At 42.9% G+C, this 20,477-nt stretch overlaps 1 long non-coding RNA gene across 1 annotated transcript; it reads right to left on the bottom strand.

Annotated features, from left to right (window-relative positions):
• Nucleotides 1–234: 234 nt before the first annotated feature.
• On the bottom strand, nucleotides 235–11,059 carry LOC109281823 (uncharacterized). Its single transcript, XR_002088607.2, has 2 exons — nucleotides 10,884–11,059; nucleotides 235–577 (listed from the first exon to the last, which is right to left on the bottom strand). It is a non-coding gene; the product is annotated as an uncharacterized LOC109281823 (long non-coding RNA).
• Nucleotides 11,060–20,477: the final 9,418 nt, after the last annotated feature.

A 20,477-nucleotide genomic window follows, 5' to 3' on the forward strand; every position in this document is an offset into this window, starting at 1 on the left:
CTTTCCAACTTGTTTCAGTCTGTGCCTGGGGGGATAAGCAGATTCATGATTGGAGGGAATGGTCAGAAATATTCTGTTATGAATACTGCAGCTCCACCATTGGATGATAGAATGCAATACATTATAAGGCCTTCATTGCTTTGGCACAATTATTCTGGAAGTCACTCACAGAGATCTGAATGGACCTACATAATCCAAGAGAGCTGAAAACACTACAGCTGCATGGACAAAGTATAAAGTGGATGAGAGTGTTTATTGACATGTACAAAAGCAAATATAGCTCAGGAATAATATAATGGTTCAAACTTTGTCTATTATGTTGTAAGAGGTTTTTCCTTTGCAGGAATGTCTGTCTTTCCAGAACGTTATGCCCCATTGTTCTTATGTATGAATCACCACTTCAAAACACACAGAGAACAAGCTCTGAGAAGTACTCCGAGTCACTGATTGATCTGGAAAGGTTACTGCAGTGTATGGATATTACGCAAATGTGGTAACCTTTGTGAGCTATTTGCAAGCTGGAAGAGATGCCATTCAGTAGGACAGTCTAATTGCTTCAAAACTGTTTGATGCATTTCTGTGGGAAAGAAAGAACAAAGAGAGAGCTAATGGAAACTTCATTCTTTGAAAAGTCCCCCCCCCCCAACCAGTTAATAGAATTGTTAAGGTACTATTGAGAACATGTACTGAGTCCACTGCTGGATGTGACGGTAAAGCATTGCAGCAAAGTTTATCTATGGGCACAGGAACTTCAATGTGAAAGAGAAAACTAGGGAGTACAGAGCCAATCCTGTTTTTCCTAGACAGCCTAATTATTGTTCTCTGTGGAAAAGGCAACATTAGCTCAAGATCTTTTAAACATAGTCTATTGTGTAATGAAATTAATACAGAGATTGCGTATCAACCAACAGGAGTCAATGCTTTGACAAGTATGTTACATAATACCATCTGGTGGCAGAAGCTCTTTAAAATTCCATGGCTTAAGGGAACTGGGAGATTTCAGATAGTGCAGCATTTTCTAATGATGATAGCAGTAGGGAATTCATTTTCAATATACTCTTGTGAAGAATTTACTGCATGGTGTTTTTATGCACTCTTATTCCCACTGCATATGCATTCTCTTTTCAATGGCAACCAAAGGAAACCTTTAACTGCAGTTTTATTCCTGGACGTATATTTACTTCTGCATAAACACCTCATCCCCATTGCTGCTGAAGCAGATATATGTATAAAATCAAATTTTTTAAAACATTTCCCAAAACGTAGTCTCTCCGCTTATTCATGAACTCGGGCAGGGAAGGAAGCAGAAATATAAATAAACTTGCAAATTTATTGGCATAACCGCTATGTTTGTTGCTAAGAGAAATGTGAAAAGGAGATGGGTATTCTACAAAGATTGAGAGGGTGTGGGCTGATATCTTTTGTAATGACTTGGTGGAGGAGAATGTTCTCCACTTAATGTACTTCTTCCTGTATTACACAGGGAAAGAAATCAGCATGTGCATGCTCAGGCTGGGACATACATAATAACAAGCACAGACCTACATATAAAAAGAAAGTATTTGGGGGTATTAAGGAATTTGTATATAAGCAACGACTGCAGACATCTTATTAGGCAAAGCACATATCCTTTTTCACTTCTGGCAATCAGAATCAAGGTCTGGTTCTTGTCACTTTAGCAGAGCCACATGAGGAAGTCAGTAGAATGCAGCCAGGTATAGGGGATCGGAAGCTGGCCTATACCCATAACAGAACAGAAGTTCAGCACACACAGACTAATTTAAAAATGGCAGAACCCAGTCTGCAATTTGTGTCCTTACCCCCACCAAAGGCCAAATGTGTGTCCTGTTCACTTCCAATCTAAACTATGCCATATACTGAAAACCATGCAACGTTGATCGATTCTGCCTTGGGCTGTTTAAATGTCTGTACATAGCCTGTATTTTCATATTGCTGACTAAGACCTGCCCTCAAATCAGCTGACTGCAAAAAGGAAAGAAAAGTTTAAGGGTGAATATGGAGTGAGACTCAAAGTCAAACTAATATGTGGTTATTTTGGGCAAAATTCTACTTTGCCTATTATTCATATAAACCGTTCTTGAATGTCTAAAACCCAGCCAAATTCAATCCCGTCACCCCAGGGGCGTAAGCGGCAATTGTGCAGATTTTCACTGGGCACATCTATGCATTCATTAATGTGCCCTAATTACTGCGCATTTAATTTGGTACTTTCTTAATGAAGTGCTAATTGAATGTGCAGTATCTAGCGTAACTACGCTATAGCACAGGCGCATGGTTATTTTGTGACATTTATTGTGCATTAACCTAATAGGCTACAAGCCTATTTTTAACCACCATGCTACTGTGCAGAGTTATTATGCTAATACACAGTAAGTGTCTCATCTAGACATGCCCACTGTGTCTAAGAAGTTTTCTTACTCTGATTCTGCTTGGAAAAGCACATCAATTGTACATCAGTCTCTGAAACTCTAGCTGGAAACACACCACAGAGGAGGAGGAGGATCTGTTCAGCTGCTTAATGTTTAGGAACCCTCCAAAGAATCTGGACACCCAGGTTCCAGGTTGCCTCTCAGCCAGAAGTGGTTTGAACCCACGTGTCCTACTTCCCTGCAAAATATCCTAATCACCAGGCCGTGGGATATGCAAAAATAAAAGACTCTCTTAATGAAGCTAGCCCACTGATCAGCTAAGAGAACATGGTATATGGAACCAGAAGGGGAGGAAGCCTGATTGAGCAGAGTGAGGTGGGTATTGTCCTGCCCCCCAACGATGTTTATGCATTTTATCCGAACACTAAACTTGATGCATAATGTTTGAACAGTACTGGGAGCAGAAGGAACAGGGTACCCATGTTTCTAGACCACTGGCTTAAATGTATTTCCCAATTTGAAAACATTTTGAAAAAGTTTTAAAATTCTCAAAACATCCCATTTTGACATTTGCAAAATGCAAACTTTTTTTTCTTTTTTTCTTTTTGAAACAACTTTTGTTTTGAAATTTCAATTCAGTTTTTCCAGAATCCCAGTGGACTAATCAAAATTGTATCCAGCTAGTAAGAGCTAAGAGCACTGGCTACTACAGCCAGTCAGATCTAAAGGTACATATCTTTAAAATGGAACTATGTATTTAGCATCTATAGATTAAAGATATTCTATAGATCAAAAAGGATTCTATAGATCAAAAGTAATTATTTACTTCAGGCACAAGGGTCTAGATTTTCCATAGATGATTAAAGGTGTACATGAATATCTAGAGAGAGTTTTAAAATAGTCCAAGCACTTGCTCAGTTGCTCTGGAAAAATCTTAGTGGGCACTTACCTGTGTCTTTAAATGTAAATATCTTAAAAAATCTGGCCCTAATTGCTTAAGATTTTCTTTAGGGGCTAGGTCGGTGTTGTAATACTTAGAGCTTGTTAAAAGATGACATATCATGTTTTTAATTTTTCTTAGACTGCTCATGAATAAAATAGCCCTGCCTAAATAATGATATACAGCCTTACCTAATAAAGGTAGAAATAGTTTTTGACACTAGTACTAAACAAGATTTAACTCACACCTAAAGAGCCTAGCAAGATACCATAACTATACTGTTATGAGACCCCTCAAAAATGTTCAATGGAACAAAATGTGGAAGGGGAGCTGATGAATCAAAATGGTTATATAAAGCCTCTTAATTTTCTTATGTTAAAGAGCAAGATGCAGGGAAAGGATATCTCTAGTAAAGGAAGGGTCAATTATAGAAATAACTTCCTAATTCATTGCTTCTGAACTTCTTTGTCTTTCATGTCCTCTATGTCAGCAGCTGCACAGATGAGTGCTTTCAGTCAGACTGGCACACAAAGCGGAAAAAGCAAACAAAAGTGGCAGGGCAGGTGCTACCAAAAGTGAATATAGTCCTGATTATTATTGTGATGGCATAACCAATTGCTTTGGTAGACAGAATGTAGAAACAGAAAGAGGATCCATCTGTCTCCCTGCATCAGCTGAGTGTTGCACTAGGCCAGGGGTGAGCTGTTGCTATTTTTAGTGTATTTTGCTGCTCAGCTCAGTTTGCTTGAGATTCACCTAATTTTTATGATTAGCAAATTAAATTACTTCTGTATTACAGGCTGCATGCATAGCTCTTTGGAACATATCAAGTGCCAGCTGTGAACTGAAATAGTTTATACTGACACATCATTATTTTTTATAGGGTGGCATAGGTGTATATGGTAACAGAATATTAGGAGAAAGGTGGCAGACAGATGTCTGACTGAAACAGGGCTACTTTCACAGGGGAGACTTAAGTATTAAAACACTAAGCACTGGAATAGCTACCTGTCTGGCATTGTTGTGCCTAGTGTATTCAATCTTATACATGTATATGAGAGCTGGGCCATGTCAATACAGTAAAATTTCCATGGGCAACAGCAGCAGCCTGAAACAAATTGTGTTGCTCTGTGCCAGCTGCCTCCTAAACTGGTAACAGTGTAACCACCTCCACCTAGTACCTGCGGTAGGGTACTTATCAATGCTGAATGTACCAGTTTGCCAGTTCCTGAGCTAATTAACCCACCTATGCAGGTTATCTGCTTCTGATTTAGGAGGCAGCCCACCCAGAGCAATGCATATGGGCAGTGCTGAAGGGGGTGATAAGTTACCATAAAAGCATGGCCTCACACACTTAATGAATGAAATCCACCACAGTCAACACTTCAAGCAGGGAACTGTTAGAGCTAACCAATGGGAGATAATGAAGAGAGGGAAAAGATTAAGCTTTGACCCTCAAAAAGAGTTAAGTATCTCCGCCTACTTGGAAGACCTGTAGGTTTTCTGGATTTAGATGCCTAAACAAGTTTGACTCTTTCTCACAAAAATGATAGCAATGACAGTGCAACCTTTAGGTCAGGGAACTCAACTGGGATACGGGAGATCAGGGTTAAAATCCCGCCTTAGTCTATTTTAGAATAGGAATCTACCTTTCTCCCACAACCTAGAACACTGAATGAACCATGGGCTTATAATGTACTCTGATGTACTCCAGTTGAAACCATTGTACTCTGTGGGCACATCTGCACGTGCATTTGATCTGGGATCGGTTTACTTGTGAGTAAACTATTCACAAGTAAACATACCAGGCAGGCATCTACACATGCATTATAGTGGGACTCCTGCTTCCTGGGCCCCTGCAGTGGGCCCCTGCCACCACCATGGGGAGCTCTAGCTCCCCCTGGGTGCTAGCCCAGGGGTTGCCAGGGAGCATCGGGCCAGGAGACACCTATCTTCTGGGTGGGCCTGGGATATTGCACCCTGCCCCTGGGGGGCTGCCTGCTGCCAGGGCAGGGACAATGTGTCTTTGCCCTGGCAGCAGGTAGCTCCTGGCTCTGGGTCCACAATTTGGGGCCAGGGAATTGGAAAGAACTTCAGCGGAGGGGAAAGTCCCAGCCCCCTGCTCCATCCATGGGTAGGACATCTAGGAGCTAGCTTGCTGCTAGCTGCTCTACTGGTGGATTGGGATAGGGGACTGGGACCTACCCCACCCCTGCAGCTGTTTCCAAGCCCCTGCCTTGATCACCTGATTGGGGCATAGAGCTGGGACCTGCCCCTAACCAGTCCCCACTCCACGATCATGGGGTGGAAGCTGGGGGGTGGGGGGATGTTCCCCGCTCAGCTCCTTCAGCATGGAGCTGGGCAGGAAACAGGCTGGGGAGATTGTTCCCCACTGATTTCTGTGAGCACAGAGCTGAGCAGAGAACAAACTCCCTAGCCTGTTCCCCACCTAGCTCCATGATCACGGAGCTGGGTGGGGAGCAGACTTCCCACTCCCCCCAGCAGGGAGCTCCCAGCCTGAGCTCCACAGTCACAGGTCTCAGGCTGGGAGTCCCTTATCTCCCAGCTCTACAGTCCTGGGGCTGGCCTTGGGAGTTCCTTATCTTCCAGTTCAAGTCCTGCAACCACAGAACTCAGCCTGGGAGATAAGGATCTCTCAGCATTGGCCCTGCAATCATGGAGCTGGTGCTGGGACATAAGGATCTTCCAGCTCCCCACTCCCTAATCATGATGGTGAAACAGGGACTGGGAGATAAGGATCTTCCAGACCCCGCCTCCAGATTGCAATCTCAGAGCAGGGGGCTTGGAGCTCCCAGCTGCAAGGGCAGGGGGTCATATACCCAACCTGGGCTCCAGTGGTGCAGCCCACCCCAGCAGCAGACGGCTCCTGGGGGCAGGGAGCAATCTCCCACCCTCTGGTGGCCAGCTAGCCAGGACCAGATTTGTTCCCGGTCAGGGGTCCACATGACCATTACTGCATCTTTACTAATCATGAGTAAATTTGCTATCAGCAAGGTTTATTGAACAATAAGCATGTGCACATGTCAACTCACATGCTTACTGCATAGTAAACTACGCTATGTAGTAAAGTGTCTCATATAGACATGACCTGTATAAATTACTTAACTAGTAATTGTTCCAGAGAAAGAGAAAAAAATGACTCTGTAGGCTGTATGCCATTTTATATCTATTTTATCTACAGATAATACTTCTAAGTTCTATCTATAAGCTATACCTTCAAGTTCCATCATACTTTAAATTTAGCTTTGTGTTTCATTCTGGGAAGTTTTGGTAGGGTGATTTTTTTTTTCAGTGAGCCCAGGATAGACTGCAGACTCCCTATATCATGGAAGATGGCTACTTATTTGGGAAACAACACTGTTGCTGGCCTTGAGGATCTATAGATTTTATTCATTTTTTTTTTTTTGGTTAGGAGATTAAGAGATGTTTGGAAGAGAATTGAAAAGCTACTTATTCTCCTCCAAATGACACATGGGGTTGATGCCACATTGCAGATTGTTAATTCATGTCTGGGAAAGGAAAGGAGGGGAGTGTATATCTCAGGTGCTCTGAAACTAAGATAACAGCAACAATGTACATATGGGAAAACACCATTAGCATCATCATGAAATAATCGTTCAACAAAAACTTTTTCTCCCCAAGTACTAGAAATGCTGATTCTACTTCCCTCATTGTGTCCTTTGGTCCCGCTCAACTGTCTTGGGACTTGTTGCTTCATTTATTTCTATCACTGGCATCTTCTGTTTACAACCCAAGTTTGCTCAGATCTTTTCTGACTACTTCTGCCCATCTCAACCTTGGCCTTTCTCTTTTCCCTTTACCTTTAATTTTCCTCTCCATCTCTCTTCCCACTATATTCAGTGTGCAGGATATGTCCCTAGCCATCCCAGTGGAAGCATCTACATGTGCATTTAGCACAATGCAATAAACTCCGGTCCAGTTCACACTGCAGTTTATTCATCCCAGGCACTGTGTTTACACATGCAACTAGGACCACAACACATTGTGCTGGAGTGGAGCAGCCCCCTGCTGGCAGGGGGCACTGGGGGTTCAGCCTGCCAGCCTAGGGCTGCTCCGACACAGCAGTATCCTTACAGCCAGTCATTTTCTGATGTCATCATTTCTATGTTTGTTTCTCAGTGAAACAACCAATATCCACCTTAGCATCCTCAACTCAGTTTGCTCAACCACCTTTTCATTTTTCCCTCTCCTCATTCAAATTTCCTCTCTGTAGTAACATCAGCCTTACCACTGTCGGGTAGATCTTTATCTTAAGGTTCCCTGACATATATTTATATCTTGCAGAAAATGAAGCTTCTTTCCATTTTCTTTCACCCTATTTTAATCTTCTTTCTTCTGCTTCACAGCTGCCTTTGTCATTTAATGACAATCACATGTACTTTAATGTCCGTACCTTGTTTAAGGTATTTTCTTTTCTATCCTTCACTATCATGTCTTCTCATCTCCCTTTGCTACTCACCTTTATTTTATCTTGTCTTTTAATTTATTTTTAGGTTTATGCTTCATCAGAGAAGGAGGCTGAGATGCAGCTGAAAATAACAGGAGTATTACAGAGTACACACAATGTTACCTAAGCAGCCCCCTACCTCATTACATTAAACTTACTGAAATGGGGCTGCATGACTTTGACTATTAGTAATGGAATATTTCTTTTATTTCTAGATCACTGATTTGGATCCACCTGTATTCACCAGCAGCCAAAAGTCATTATCTTTTGATTGCTGTTCACTGTATGTGAAATGAGTTAGTTGCCAGAGACCTGTTTCCAAAGGGCAGGTGTTCATATCACAAAACAACCACCATGGTCATTGCAATTGGCAGAAAGGCCAATGATTACCTCCCAGGCAGGGTTGAGCTACATTAAAAGAAGATTGCAGGCAACTTTGCACTGTTACAGAAGTGTGAGTTTTAATGGCCCAATCTTCCACCACTGCTCTTTGGATAGGACTTTGGTCTCCCAGGTTGTCAATCCAACACTTCCTGACTATTAAGTTCATATTAGAAAAGAGGAAAAAAGAAAATCTTTGGAGCTGAAAGTATAAACTCTCTATTGCATGAAAGGCTAATGTAAAGCAGAATTCATCTTTGACGTGGGACTGACAAAGGTAACTTAGCTAGTAGACTATTCCTCAGAGCATCAATTCACATGTCTATTTCTTCCATATTAACTCCCAGGTAAAAAACAAAACAAAACAAAAGATACCAAGGGAATTTGTTGTTATAAATTTGGACAGCTGAACTGAGGTGTCAATGCTAATGTAATTTTGTGCTCAAAATACTTTTTTTTCTAACATCCCTCATTGGAAACCAGAAGCATGTACCATATCAATTCTTATCTCTCTAGGCACATCTACATGTGTGCCCGGCTGCATAGTCCTAGTGCTGCACAGGTTGTTTCCAACCCTACTGTGGAGTAGCAATGAGTAACTGCACAGTAGATCATTGCTAATGTGCAGTAGTGGTGGCATCATCGTTTGTGCCCACTGATGCTACATCACCATAGTGATGAGCTACATCAACGTAGCTCATGACTAAGGCTGTACAAAGCTTTGGTCGCTGATTCGATTCAGAGGAGATCTGGCCTGATTTAGTGACTGAATCTCCAAATCTGAATTGAATTAGGATACCCATTAATCTCTCCAAATTGAATTAGAAGCCTCTGATTTGATTCAGAAAGATTCAGAGAGATTTGATGATTTGGCCATAGACACAGCTTTATATGTTTTTTCTACATACCTCAAGATACCAGGCAGCCTGTGAATGCTGAAATGGTGGAGTGAATGGAGAGTCCCACAGGAGCATGGGGGGGCCGTCCCCAGTGTGCTCAGTGGTGGAAGTGGAAATGGAAGTGAATCAGAAGCACTTCTGGTCCACTTATGGATTTGCTGTGGGGTATGTGGGGGACCCTCCCCCACCCCATAGCTCAGTGACTGGTGCCTACTGGGTCTGCGGGGACACCCTAGGTCCCCCCATGGCTGATTGCTGATCCATGCTCCTGTGGGACTCTCCATCTGCTTCACCATCTCATTGTTCATGAGTTATACCTGGTACCTTGGTCCATGGTAGAATCACTAATTCTCTGAATCAGAATCGAATCTTCAGGTTCAGATTTGGCCAAATTGAATTGGAACAGTGATCCAAATCAGTGAATCGAATCACTGTACCCTGAATTAGGCCTAATTTGAATCCAAATCAAATTGAATATGGCCCAGTTTGTACACCCCTACTTGTCACTACAGTGATGTAACATCTCGTGTACATGTACCCTCTGTACCTCATTTCTTGTGTATATGTGTATTTTTCTCTGTGGGCACATCTACATGTTCATTAATATGCTGTAGTTATTGTGCATTATGTTAGTGCTTGTATAACAAAGTACTAAATCAATGCATAACAACTGGTGCTACTGAACAGTAGAGCTGGTTCCTGGCTCTTTAGTGATGCTAACTTCACAGTAGCCTACTACTATTGCACAACGGCATATTAGCATTTCTTTTCTGTGACATGCTACTGCAGTGTTATTAGGCTAATGTGCAGTTAGCGTCTCATGTAAACATCCTCTGTATGTAATATTCTCATTTTGTTTTCTGAAACAATAAATACTTTTTAAGTATAAAGGCAGGGGGGGAGGGAGGAATCTTTTACTCTGTAGCCTCCAAATTTTGAGTGCCAATTTCAAGTATAAAAGACAGGAAAATATTAATTCAGCCACCCTAAAGGGAGGTAAAGGGAAAGACCTGCACATTCTTCTGTAGATTGTCTCACACAGCCTGCTATGATATATTCTTTCAAAGAAAATGGAAAGCTAGTTATCACTGAAACCCTGCTGATCCATGACCTGTGGTTAGGCTATTCTTCTTCAATTCTAGCAGTAATAGGGGCAGATTTAAGAATTCTACCTCTGTCAAATTCTGTGTGTGAGCTTTTCACACACATGGCAACAGAAATCCCAACAAATCACATGCTGATAGTTTCTACTTACTGCAAAGAAACAACAGAATAAATTATCCCTATTTTCCATTCACAGAACAAGACCAAACAAAGGGAAGGTTTCTGTATGATGTGTATGACTGCTTCTGCAATAGGCTTCACTGAAATACAAAGCAGCAGCTGCCTCTTGCAGCAAGGCAGAGGACTTCACATTGTGTAAAGGTACTGGATGTAAAAAATACAAATAAGAAGAGATAAAAGCTACACACTTAAATTACAATCCTATTGCTAATATATTTTATCCAATAAAAAGAATAAGATTGCAAAGTCAAGCACTTGAACTCAAACAATGCTGGTATTAAGATTATCTTTGTAACATTAATTCCCTGTTGTGTGTATATATTATAAAATTGTATTTAATTAATTAGCCACACACCCCACCAAAGATTACCTTCCTATGTTGTTGGGTCATAGAGGAACAGACTCCATGAGAGAGTTTATATTTAGTCCCATTGGGTGCATCTATACCAGAGGTAGGCAACATTTTTTGGATGGAGTGCCGAAAAAACCACAATGTCTACCTTGGAAGGTCCCGGTGTGCTGACATGCCATAGCTTGGAGCAGCTGTTTGCAGCTCCCAGCTGCAGCCAGCCCATGGACTGTGGTCTTCCTGCTGCATGCCTTACCACCTCCCAGACGCTTGCTGGGAGCAGCCTTGGCTCCGTGGCTGGCAGCAGCTGCTCAAGAGCCCAGGCTGGCGGTGGTGTGCTGAGCAAAATGTCCTTGTGTGCCGTGCTCAGCATGCATGCCGGGAGTTACTGACCCCTGCTCTACACATTCATTAATGCATAGTAGTTACTTCACATTTAGTTAATATTTGCTTAATGAAGCACTAACTAAATGAAGTACTTACTAAATACTAACTACAGTTACTACACAGTAGTTCCAGAGCATGACTTTTTTTGTGACTTTTTTTTGACCAGCACACTACTGCACAGTGTTATGAGGCTACTGCGAATTAAGCATCTCATGTAGATGCGCCCATTATCTAGATTAATTAGTATGAACCAGAACATTTCGTGTATTACCATCTCTCCAACAAAACTCCAGATGAATGTTGTGCTTTAAATGTAGCTGTAAAATCAGTTGAAATGGAACACTCAATATGTATGCTGGGTATGGTCAGCTGTGCATCTGAATCAATGTGGGCTTGGTGACATGGGCTTAATCTCTTATTATTTCCTTTTCTTTTTATAATCACTCTCCAAAATACATAGACTTTATGTAGCCTACAGAGGCTACACAGACTCTTCAGACATTTACTAAGGATAAATTAGTTAGTGACAAGTCATTTCATATGCAACATTTTTGTTTATTTATTTGCAAAATGCACTGCATAATAATCATCTCACACATGATTTATACAGCTTTGCAGTGACTGCCTAGCGAGTTGGAGTTCATTGTCTTAATGAAGCTTACCCCTCATTTTAACCAAAAATATAAGATTTAATATTTTTTTAAAAACATTCCTTTCTTCCAAAGGTAAAGCAAGCCCTTCACTAAATCAGAAAGAAGGGACTTCAGTAGGAAACAATAAGAGAAACATACCTATAAATAAGAGACAGTTAACTGATATATCAGCCATAACCCATAGCTGATCCTAATCAATATTCAACACCAATATTCAAAACTCACAATGAAATCTCAAGAAACTGACCCTGGGCTATGTATGTCTATAATAGCAGTGATGTGCTGCCAATATTTTAATAAGGGGAGCTCACAAAATGTGCACATTAGTTTTAAATATCTGTGTACTTGGGGCATGTGTGCCATTTGCTGAAATCTGGTTCATGCCAGGGCATTTAGAGCTGCAGGGAAGAGTCATCTCTGGCAGAGATGAGTTAGCAATATCTGTAGTGGGCATGAATGCCATCTGAGGCACAGCTATCATCCCATTCTATCCTTCAATTTACTTAAGAAATATTAACAAGAGCTGCTCAGGAGCCCCTGCAAGCTTCTTCCATCAATGCATAATAAGATTTGGAAACATCTTTCTCTGGTGGCCAGAAGCACCATGTAAAATTTATGTCTGAAGATTTTCCATTTTAATTCAGTGACACAGTTACATGTGAGTTAAGGAGCTAGTTTGTTTTGTGGAAGCAGAAGATATTTGACATCCTACTCTTTATCTTCACATATATACTTCGGTTCCCAAATGTTTCTGAAGGCAATTACATTTTTGGCTCAAAACCCCATTTCCAAGTGCAGCTTTTTGTTGATAAATCACTGAATTAGGATAAAACATTCTCAAAATAGGAAATCTTTGATTTAGATAATATTGCAGATACAACAGGTTTTTTTCTCATTTACTCTTTAAGGCTTATGAAAGCACATTCCAAACGACTCTTAATGTCATCACAGTGCTCACTAATTTAAATGTGTTTGTCCTGTTAATTTAATGTTTTTGGCTAGGGACAGACATTATGCATAAACCAGTTTAAGTGATCAGAAACTGGTTTAACCCTGTAACAGAAAAAGACATTCAGTGCACATAAACCAGTTTGAAAATGGCTGAAAGTGGTTTGAGATAAACCTGGTTGAATGTAGTATTAGACTTAACTGGTTTATGTCAAACCAGCTTATGCAATGTCTGCCTCAGACCCCTTCCTGGTTTAAGTTAAATCAGATTCCCCCAGCATCCCGGCATGCTCTCTGGGCTGGGTAGGCCCCTCCCCTCTGCTCCCTGGCTGGAGCTCTGGCAGAGACTTGCAAGCACAGCAAGGTCTCCCTGGCTTCCCTGTGCCCCCCTTCCCTGCCACCACCCACTGCTTAAGCAGGGATCCCTTCCTCCTCTCTCCCACAGCACGGGCTATACCCAGCATGTCTTATGCTAGCTAATGCTGAGAGATGTCTGTGTAAAGAAGACAGGACAATGTCCATATAGGGATTTTTGGAGCTAATCAACAGGTCAGCTGGTAATGTCCCTGTGTTCCTTCCTTTGGAAAAAAGCTGTTTAAGAAGAGCGTGAACTAATGAGCAAGGCTTTGTTTCTGATGGGGTATTAAATGCTAATTAATAACAGAGCTGATAAATACTCTGTTATCAAGGAGGGAGGGAAAACCCCTCCCTAATCAGAGCATCCTGCCGGGGCTTGGCTACACTCCCCTCAGCTCATCTCTGAGGAAGGGAAGGGAGGGCTGCTCTAGCATCACCCAGCTTCTAGCCTGAGCTGCTGCAGGCATGTGCCTGAATTTCCTCAGTCCAGAGGGGATGTCTCTATGGTCACAAACTGATTTAGCCTAGACAGGTTAGACTAACTGCAAAGAATGAATCAATTCAGGCTCAGGCTTTTTGAATGTCTGTCCTGAGCCATTGGGATTAGACTCTTTAATTTCAAGTAAAGAGGTTAGCTATTGTTTCTTAAAATAAGTAATTCTTTATATGAAAAGGTCAGCTATAAATCATACAACTATAATTTCTACAGATTCCAAACCATTTTTTAAAGCTAGGTTAAATTACTAATCTCAAAATCAACACTGCTAAATTATATGATAAACAGTGCCATAAATAATTGGCAACCCCCCTTTGCTGGTGAGTGTCTGATCAACTTTGTGAAATATGTAAGCTTTTAAAATTGTAAATTCTATGGGGCAGGGATCAGTTGATACTTCTTGGTGCAACTATAATATATTTATGTTAAATAATAATGAAGGCATGTATACAGTGCAGATACTTGATTCCAACCCTGATTTTGTTTTATGCCCCAAATCCCAAGATGTTTTAATGCAAACATTTCAAATGCTTAGCTAGTAATAGAATGTGAAAACTTCATTCATTTACACGAATAATTTTGTAATATAGTTTCTCCCAACTTCTGGTGTCCAATGCTGTGAAGTGCATTCAGGAAACGTTAGGCAGTACTAGAAGGTGTAGCGTTTTGTTCATGCCTGTGTGTACGTGCATATTTTTAAGCACTTGCTTCAAAATTAAAGAGTAGAAACACACAGGCACACAAACTTCTCTGGCCTCACTTTACTTTTTTCATTTTACTATTTGACTGTTAGGCTCATGAGAATGAATAAGTCTGGTCCCTTCTGCTCTGCTGCATAGAAATTCTATGAGGATGGAGCTGCAGGGAAATGTATGCCATTTCCTGAACTGAGAGGAAGATTAGGCAGGCTTGTTTCATCAATAATTCTGTGAAGGATCTCATTCCTAATATCAAAGGAACTGGATGTCTGCTTGCTGTGTTGACTCCTCAGTGAAAAAGATGCTTTAAGGTCTGTGATATGAGAGAATTTGATAGCTGATGAGCCCCTTAAGGGTACTTTGCAATGTCACAACAAATTGTGAAGCTTTCCTGAGACCACTGAATTACTTACCTACTTAAATAATAACTTGTTTTCAAGTGCTTAGTGAGCTTCCATGGAAAGCCACACAGAAGAGTTTGTTAAGCTTCTCTAGTGGGACAGATATTGTGTCATCGCTAAAGCCTCTATTCCAGTCATAGATTGACAAAAGAATGCCTGTAGGTCTTGGCTTGGGGTTTGAAAGGCAGAGATCTTAAAATACTGATGGATTTTTCACTAGCTCAAAGGGCAGTATACCTAACCTGATCTCATAGATTCATAGATGTTAGGGTCAGAAGGGACCTCAATAGATCATTGAGTCCAACCCCCTGCGTAGGCAGGAAAGAGTGCTGGGTTCAGATGACCCCAGCCAGATGCCTATCTAACCTCCTCTTGAAGACTCCCAGGGTAGGGGAGAGTACCACCTCCCTTGGGAGCCCATTCCAGATTTTGGCCACTCGAACTGTGAAGAAGTTCCTCCTAATGTCCAGTCTAAATCTGCTCTCTGCTAGCTTGTGGCCATTATTTCTTGTGACCCCCAGGGGTGCCTTGGGGAGTAAAGCCTCACCATTTCCCTTCTGCGCCCCCATGATGAATATATAGGTATCCACAAGGTCGCCTCTCAACCTTCTCTTGCAGAGGCTGAAGAGGTCCAGGTGCCCCAGTCTCTCCTCATAGGGCTTGGCCTGCAAGCCCTTAACTACACAAGTGGCCCTTCTCTGGACCCTCTACAGGTTAGCCACATCCCTCTTGAAGTGTGGCGCCCAAAACTGCACACAGTATTCCAACTGTGGTCTGACCAGCGCCCGATAGAGGGGAAGTATCACCTCTTTGGTTCTGTTTGTCATGCATCTGCTGATGCATGATAAATTGCAGTTAGCTTTTCTGATGATTTCATCACACTGATGACTCATGTTCATCTTGGAGTCCACTAGGACTCCAAGATCCCTTTCCACTTCTGTTCCACTAAGTAGGTCATTCCCTGGGCTGTAGGTGTGCTGGACATTTTTCCTCCCTATGTGCAGCACTTTTCATTTCTCCCTGTTAAATCGCATTCTGTTGTTTTCTGCCCATTTGTCCAACCTGTCCAGGTCTACTTGTAGTTGTTCCCTGCCCTCCAGTGTGTCCACTTCTCCCCACAGTTTTGTGTCATCCGCAAACTTGGACAGGGTACACTTCACTCCCTCATCCAAGTCGCTGATGAAGACATAGAGTATCGGTCCAAGGACCGAGCCCTGTGGGACCCCACAGCCCACATCCTTCTAGGTTGATACCGACCCATGCACTACCACACTCTGGGTATGACCCTGTAGCCAATTTGCCACCCACCAGACTGTGTAATCATCAAAGTCACAGACTCTTAAATTATTCACCAGTATGGGGTGGGATACTGTATCAAAGGCCTTCCTAAAGTCTAAGTAAATGATGTCAACCCCTACTCCTGTGTCCAGGTGTTTTGTAACCTGGTCATAAAAAGAGACTAGATTAGTCAGGCATGATCTTCCTGCTATAAACCTGTGCTGGTTTCCCCTCAGCATAATTTTTCCTGCTCAGCTCTCACATATATGAGCCTTAATAATCTTTTCAAAGACTTTGCCAAGGATGGAGGTGAGACAGACTGGCCTATAGTTGCCTGGATCCTCCTTCCTCCCCTTCTTGAAAATAGGGACCACATTGGCCCTTTTCCAGTCCTCCAGGACCTGGCCCGTGTGCCATGAGTGCTCAGATATTCTTGCCAGTGGCTGTGCAATGACATCAGCCAGTGCCTTCAGTACCCTTGGATGGAGCTCATCTGGGCCTGCTGACTTAAATGCATCCAGTCCTTCCAAGTGACTCTGCAACATGTCAGGGTCAACACTTTGTAGTCTGGCGCCCTGCTGTTGCCTCTCTACAATCCCATTGTGAGACTTGTCTTGCCCCTCATTTAGGAACACTGAGGCAAATAACTCATTGAGGAGTTCAGCCTTGTCCCCCCTGTCTGTCACCAATTGCTTTTGCCCATTCCGTAGTGGTCCTATTCCACCCTGGGCCTTCCTTTTACTCCCTATGTATCTGAAAAACAATTTTTTGGTATCCCTAGCTTGGGATGCCATCCTCAGCTCCATGGTAGCTTTGGCCTTTCTAACTGCCTCCCTACAACTGTGAGCTGAGGAGTTATACTCCTATTTAGTAATCTTTCCCTGATCTCAGGATACAGTTGTCAGTATCCTAAGTCCCCTAGTGGGTCCCCTATGGGTCCTATAGTGAAAAGGCGAGAAAGAATTAAGTGGAACATATTTATGTAAAGCAGTAATTTTCATTCTTTTCTCGTTTGCAGACCTCTAAAAAAATTCAAATGGAGGTGTGGACCCCTTCAGAAATTTGAAGGGAGGTGTGGACCCCTTTGAATTGTAAATGTGGGTATTCATATATTTTTTTATTGATCATAGTCATAATTTGTGGACCCCTTAGGCATAGTCTGCAGACTTTCAGGGGCCCGGGGACTGACCACAGGTTGAAAACCCTGGTGTAAAGATAATTTTTGTTACATGCTTCACAGTACTTACACATATGAAGGGATGTGTTCAGTTACTAATGGTTTATAATTAACCCATTAAAGTAACTTCATAGTGAAGTGAATGTGAAAATGTCATAGATCTCTTTACCTCATTCTTTTCTTCCTGTTTACTTTCGTTTAAAGTAATGAAAACCCTTTTTGCTTACATAAATATTAATCATGTTTAAACTGTACAAAATGATTCTTCTTTTACATCAATTTTTTTCATGGTGTTATTACATTATTGATACTGATATAATATCAGAATCAGGCACATGGACAAATGCCTCTGCTCTCTCACTTGGCTGGGAAATGCTAACCCTCTACAGCAGGGGTGAGCTACTATACCAAGCTTGAAGTCTTAGACTTCAAAAACACAAATATTAATAAACTCAGGTCACTAGTAGAGAATGCCCTGAGAGACCAAGGACCACAGGTAAATGGAGCATGAGAAGAAGGGTTGTTTCTTGAGGACACAATCCTTAAGGCTCAGATAAAATCCATTCCCTTATGGAGAAAAAGTAGCTGAAGGGTCAAAAAACCCTCTTGGCTAAGCGGGGAAGTTGCAGCCCTCCTACAGAAAATGAAAGAGGCATACAAACAATGGAAACTTGGGACAGCCTCTAAGGAAGACTACTTGACAGTGGCCCCCACTTATAGAAAACAGATTAGGCAAGCTAAGGCAGAAACCAAACTAAAACTACTTACAAGAATCAAGGACATCAAGAAGTCCTTCTTTAGCTACTTAGGGAGTAAAAGGAAAACTAATGGGAGTGTGGGGCTTCTGCTCAATGCCTCATGATACCTGGTCATTACCGCTCAGGAAAAAAATGGAACTCCTAAATGACTCGGTCTTTCACAAGACCAAAGGGAACAACATGCCAGGTAGGGCACAGAACAAGCAGGGTGGGACTGACACCATTCCCACCACTGTCAGAGAACTGGTGTATGATCAATTAAAGGAATTAGATGTATATAAATTAGCAGGACCAGATGAACTCCACCCAAGAGTACTGCAAGAGTTGGCCGAAGTAATTGCAGAGCCCCTGGCAAAGGTCTTTCAAAAATCATGGGCCTCTGGAGAAATCCCAGAGGACTGGAAGAGGGCCAGTGTTGAGCCCATCTTCAAGAAGGGGAAGCGTGAAGACCCGGGAAACTACAGGCCAATTAGCTTAACTTCTTTTCCAGGGAAAATCCTAGAAACATTCATCAAAGAGGCTATATTTGACAAACTTGCAGAAGTCATGATACTGAATGACAACCAGCATGGCTTTGTTGTGGGCAAGTCCTGTCTGACCAACCTAATTTCTTTCTATGGTCAGGTGACTCATCACATATATGAGAGAAAAGTGGTTTACATCATATACCTCGACTTTCAGAAAGTCTTTGACCTGGTATCCCACAAGGTACTGATGAGAAAACTGGAAGCTTTTGGGCTCAACTGCAGGACTCTCAAGTGGATGTGAAACTGGTTGTGGGGTAGGACACAGAGAGTCCAAATGAATGGATCAGTGTCATCTTGGTCAGATGTGAGCAGTGGCTTACCCCAGGGGTTGGTACTTGGCCCAGTGCTGTTCGATATTCATAGATTCATAGATTCATAGATGTTAGGGTCGGAAGGGACCTCAATAGATCATCGAGTCCGACCCCCTGCATAAGCAGGAAAGAGTGCTGGGTCTAGATGACCCCAGCTAGATGTCTATCTAACCTCCTCTTGAAGACCCCCAGGGTAGGGGAGAGCACCACCTCCCTTGGGAGCCCGTTCCAGACCTTGGCCACTCTAACTGTGAAGAAGTTCTTCCTAATGTCTAGTCTAAATCTGCTCTCTGCTAGCTTGTGGCCATTGTTTCTTGTAACCCCCGGGGGCGCCTTGGTGAATAAATACTCACCAATTCCCTTCTGTGCCCCCGTGATGAACTTATAGGCAGCCACAAGGTCGCCTCTCAACCTTCTCTTGCGGAAGCTGAAAAGGTCGAGTTTCTCTAGTCTCTACTCGTAGGGCTTGGTCTGCAGGCCCTTGACCATACGAGTTGCCCTTCTCTGGACCCTCTCCAGGTTATCTGCATCCTTTTTGAAGTGTGGCGCCCAGAATTGCACGCAGTACTCCAACTGCGGTCTGACCAGCGCCCTATAGAGGGGAAGTATCACCTCCTTGGACCTATTCGTCATGCATCTGCTGATGCACGATAAAGTGCCATTGGCTTTTCTGATGGCTTCGTCACACTGCTGGCTCATGTTCATCTTGGAGTCCACTAGGACTCCAAGATCCCTTTCTGCTTCCGTTCCACTAAGCAGGTCATTTCCTAGGCAGTAGGTATGCTGGACATTTTTCCTCACTAGGTGCAGCACTTTGCATTTCTCCTTGTTGAACTGCATCCTGTTGTTTTCTGCCCACTTGTGCAACCTATCCAGGTCTGCCTGCAGCTGTTCCCTGCCCTCCGGCGTGTCCACTTCTCCCCATAGCTTTGTGTCATCTGCAAACTTGGACAGAGTACATTTGAGTCCGTCGTCCAAGTCGCTGATGAAGACATTAAAGAGTATCGATCCAAGGACCGAGCCCTTCGGGACCCCACTGCCCACACCCTTCCAGGTCGAGACCTACCCATCCACCACGACTCTTTGGGTGCGACCCTCTAGCCAATTCGCCACCCACCGGACTGTGTAGTCATCCATGCCACAGCCTCTTAACTTGTTCACCAGTATGGGGTGGGATACCGTATCGAAGGCCTTCCTGAAGTCTAAGTATATGACATCCACCCCTCCTCCTGTGTCCAGGCGTTTCGTAACCTGGTCATAGAAAGAGACTAGGTTGGTCAGGCACTATCTGCCCACCACAAACCCGTGCTGGTTTCCCCTCAGCATAATTTGTCCTGCCGGGCTCTCACAAATGTGAGCCTTGATAATTTTTTCAAAGACTTTACCAAGGATGGAGGTGAGACTGACTGGCCTATAGTTGCCCGGGTCCTCCTTCCTCCCCTTTTTGAAAATGGGGACCACGTTAACCCTTTTCCAGTCCTCTGGGACTTGGCCCATGCGCCACGAGCATTCAAATATTCCTGCCAGTGGCTCTGCAATGATGTTGGCCAGTGCCTTCAGCACCCTCGGATGGAGCCCATCCAGGCCTGCCGATTTAAAGGCATCCAGTTCTTCCAAATGATTCTGCACCACCTCAGGATCTACGTATGGAAGTCTGGTGCTTTGCTGCTGCCTCTCTACAACCCCAGTGAGAGACTTGTCGTGCCCCTCACTTAGGAACACTGAGGCAAAGAACTCGTTGAGGAGTTCAGCCT

Source organism: Alligator mississippiensis, chromosome 1, assembly GCF_030867095.1.
Source record: "Alligator mississippiensis isolate rAllMis1 chromosome 1, rAllMis1, whole genome shotgun sequence".
NCBI classification, from domain to species: Eukaryota; Metazoa; Chordata; order Crocodylia; family Alligatoridae; genus Alligator; species Alligator mississippiensis.